At 37.7% G+C, this 4384-nt stretch overlaps 1 pseudogene; it reads right to left on the bottom strand.

Annotated features, from left to right (window-relative positions):
• Window positions 1-1591: 1591 nt before the first annotated feature.
• On the bottom strand, window positions 1592-3639 carry LOC101573807 (annotated as a pseudogene).
• Window positions 3640-4384: the final 745 nt, after the last annotated feature.

Here is a 4384-nt window from a genome sequence, read left to right as displayed (position 1 = left end):
ATTTTGCTCCTTCTTTTTGTTATGTTCTGTCTCATTTGGTTAATCCACAACCGATGTTCTTTATTCTATAAAGTGGAATTCCCTTCAATTTCATATTTCTACTAAAACATTTGTTTTGATAACTCAAGCAGAAATTATCTGATAGGCTTTTCTTTTCTCCTTTCTCTTTTCTTTCCTTCTGATACCGTCAAATCACATACTTGATATTCCATTAATGTCAGAAATTAATCAATGTTGGTAAAGGTTGAACATTTATATTGATTTCCATAGAAAATATGGAAGCGTTTTAGAGTTTTTATCATTCTTTCTCTCTATAATGTAATTTCTAGATGATAATTACTTGATAGGTTTTTCTGGGAAAATCAATGCTGTATCACTAACAACGTGGTCCTAAATTCCAAAGACCTATACAAATATTCTTAGTCATGGTTGTTATTTCATGCAGGTAGCATTCTGAAGGGAAAAATAATTTTATGACTCTTCTATATTCACAACTCTGTCTAGCCTAGTGAGCAGCTACTCAGAAATAATTTGCTGATTGCTTGCATATTCTCTACTGACCTTGCCACATAATTTTTTATCTCCCCAATGCATAATGTAATTTATAGAATTATGTAATGTAATAGTATTATGTAATCTCTGGAGAAAGGAGAAACAATATAATATATTACACATGTTTAATTGATAGCTGTTTCATTAAAATATATTTACGTATCTAACATTTATTATTATTATTTTATTTTTTAAATTTTTGTTTCCTAAAATCAAACTTAGGATCTTTTGCTTGCCAGGCAGTTGTTTGCGCCACTAGGCTGCTATATCCCTGGTCCTTGTAGGTAACATTTTAAAAGCAAAAACCAAAGATAAAATTCACTATTAATTCTACCTCTTTAACAAAACACCTTACATCCATATTTGCCTTCTGGCCTTTCCTGGTGTGGGTTACAATTCTGCACGCCTATAATAACATGCTGGTTAATGTTTCATTTACATTTTAATAAGATATATCTGAATATGTTTTAAGGCATTCAACCACAAATTACATGGTGAAAATTTACAGAGCCCTTAAATGAGCATACTGAAATAGTTAGGGAAATCATTCTGGAAATATACATAATACAAAATACTGGATTTTTTTTTCTGTAATAAACCTTAATGCAGTTAAATTGAGGGAACCACAATGTCTATGAGGTGCAATTAAAAAAGTAACAGTTAAATTTTAAGTTAAAAAATTACTACAGTAAAAGAACGTGTTGCCGTTAATCCCCTTTAGAATACTCCCTGAAACGCTGAATACACATATTTCACTGTTCTTGCTGCTTTTTGAAGCAGTTTACATTGACTGCAATTTCTGTGAAATTAAAATATCATGATGAGTCTGCCTTACCTTCTTCACTGGATCTAGCATTGTGCAGTCTCTGAGCAAATTATTTCCTTGTCATCTTTATATAGACAAATATGTTATATTTGCTATTTCACTGGATTTAGCAGTTTTATTATGGAGGCATCATCATCATGTTCCTTTGTCTTTTTTCATTTTATAAAATACAATTTTAATTTTATCCTTAAAACTATAAAAATGGAACATGATTTAGAAATGAGACTATACCCAACAGTGGCCCAAGAATCGTCTGTTCATTCCTTTTCTTTTGTCTGGTCACTCAAAAAGAGGATGTTGTCTGCTACGATTGTTGGTTTTTTGTCACCTCACATTATTTTTGTCCATGTATTCATCATAGTCTACTTTTCCTGCCACAAAAATTTGAGACCCGTTCTTCACATGCTGATATGCTACATCTCTAAGACCTGACCGGAACATTGACACTTGGTGCCATGCTGTCTTTTGACCGACATCACCCATTTGTCATCATCCATCACTGGGTATGTTTCATTGTCCCCTGACTGCCACATCGCATTTGTTGCTAGAGAGAATATGGTGCCTGGATTTTCTCCTTCCACCTGTCTTATGACAGGATGCTGACCCACTCGCCCAAGCAACCACACCTGATTTAGTGGTCTTTTAAGAACTAAACAGCTGGCCACTTCGGACTCACGTCCTACAAACTGATGAAGCACCCGTAGCACAGGTCTCCAAAAAGCATGGCTCCTGTTTTCTTTTTTACATTACAATATTTGGTTTCTTCGGCTCCTGCGCCTCCTTCTTCCCTCCTTCCCCTTACATGACAGTCCACACCACCTCTTTTGTCTTCTAAATGCCTTCACTACAAGTATTTCAAGGGGAGACAATTGAATCTGAATAACAAAGTTGGAAACACTAAAATTATTTTAAAGTATCTATTACAATTGAATAAAAGGTATTTATGCCTAGTTAATGAAACTTTTATATCCCAAGAGTGAAAATCAGTTGCATTCAAAGTGACACATGCCAAATACATACAGAATTATCAAGGGGATGGGGCATTATTTTCATTATAAGTGATAAAATGGAAAGACAGTATAGTTCTCAAATTACCTAAGCTTTCACACATAGGAAGAGAGCGATAATATCAAAAAAGATCAGTGCAAATTTCAAGCACCTAGTATTTTGACACTTAGTCAAAAACTGATATTCTCCTGTTATCAATTAAAGCTATATTTGGAAAAATAATATCTAGACCTTCCTAATTAATTGGTAGCATGATTTATGTATCTATACAGTTCTAGAGTTGCAATTGGTCTTAATCTGTTATTGAATTCAAGCCATGAACTTTTGATACCATGCTCAGTCTTTGCCTCGAAAGCAGTACCAAACTGTGGTCAGGCACTTGATCTTACATCTCCATATATGCTTTCCAGCTTATGAGACAGTTTAAAAGAAATTAATTAATGACCTAGATATAGTAAGAATGAGGACTATCATTGAACTTTGGAATCAAAAACCTCATAGATGCAAAATTTAAAATTCAGGTTTTGGGCCAGCCAGATAGCTCAGCAGACTAAAACACCTGCTTTGGCAGAGCACAGCAGCCAAGATTCAATCCCTGGCATGCTATGCCAGCCCTGCCCCCAGCGCTTGCTGAGATGGTTTATGAGACTGGTCATGGTGGCCTAAGACTATAATCCCAGTGCTTGAGAGGCTGAAAGCAGCAGGGTCACTATGAGTCTGATCTGTGTAGTGAGACCCTGTATTAAAATACATGTAAAAAAATTAAATATAAAATAAAATTCAGGTTCTGAGCCAGGCAGCACTTGGGAAGCTGAGGCAGGAGGATCACTGTGAGTTGGAGACCAGACTGGGCTGCAAAATGAGCTCAAATCCAATCTGAGCCTCATAGTCGCACCCCACCCAAAAAGACAAAAAATAAATAAAATATAATACGAGTTTTGTGGAATTTAGCACAATATGTTTACAAGTATGTCATATGTATTGTTTATATTTTTTAACAAGCTTTTGCAATATGGTTTAGAAGTGAACAGTTGTATTCCACATACAATCACTTTGCTTCTCTACCTAAAGCCATGTCTGACATTTTTCCTTTTTTCTGGGGGGTGGGGCAGAACTGGGGATTGAACTCAGACCCTTGTGCTTGCCAGGCAAATGTACCTTCTTATGCTAAGATCTTCCAGTCGGCTGCTTGTGGAGCACTGCTTCTCTGTGGGATGGCAGGTCCAAGCTGTCAGTTCATCAGCTTGGGGCATGGCTAGGGAGCTGGTGAAACAGAAATCCTGGGTGTCCCTGCGGGAGTACAAAGAGGACGAGTGTGTGTGTACAGAACGAGTCAGGAAAACTGGTCCTCAGTGGGGCTGGCACCATTCAATCAGTTGGAGACCAAATAAGGCAAAAGATAGAACAGACGGCTATGCTTTCTCTTTTTAGACCTGGATCTCACTCTTCTGCCCTTGTACACCACAACTACGGGTTGTCTGGTCTTTGTTTTTTGTTTCATTTTGTTTTTATTGTTGCTGTTTGTTTTTGTTTTTGCATTTTTTTAGGGAAGGGTCTAGAGGGTGATCAGGGTCTCACTACTAGATCAGACTCATAGTGATCTACCTGTTTACAGCCTCTCAAGAGCTGGGATTACAGGTGCATGCCATCACGCTGTCTCAACTGCCCTCTTAATGTGCCCTGGAGGCAGGCCAGGCACAGCAGGCCTGGGAATTGAACCCCTGGCCCCTGCGCCTGCTTGCAGGTGCTTTAATCCGCTGAGCTATTTGGCCATCCATTGGTATTTGGATTAAAGGACTTACACCACTATTCTTTCCAAGTTCTCCCCAGTTTTTAAGGATTATTGAGGCCTGACAAATATTTCATCAGCTTCCTTGGTCAGAGGGCTTTAGTCCTGGATCAATCCATGCCACTTGCACCTCAGTGTCTCCAGCTGGCAGTCAGCCCAACACAGTTCTTCTTGGCCACTGTTATCATGTACATACACTGTGCTAGTAA

The sequence above is a fragment of the Octodon degus genome, unplaced genomic scaffold, assembly GCF_000260255.1.
Source record: "Octodon degus isolate 3935 unplaced genomic scaffold, OctDeg1.0 scaffold00159, whole genome shotgun sequence".
NCBI lineage: Eukaryota > Metazoa > Chordata > Mammalia > Rodentia > Octodontidae > Octodon > Octodon degus.
Note: the sequence above shows the minus strand (reverse complement) of the source record. Positions and strands in the feature narration are given on the sequence as shown.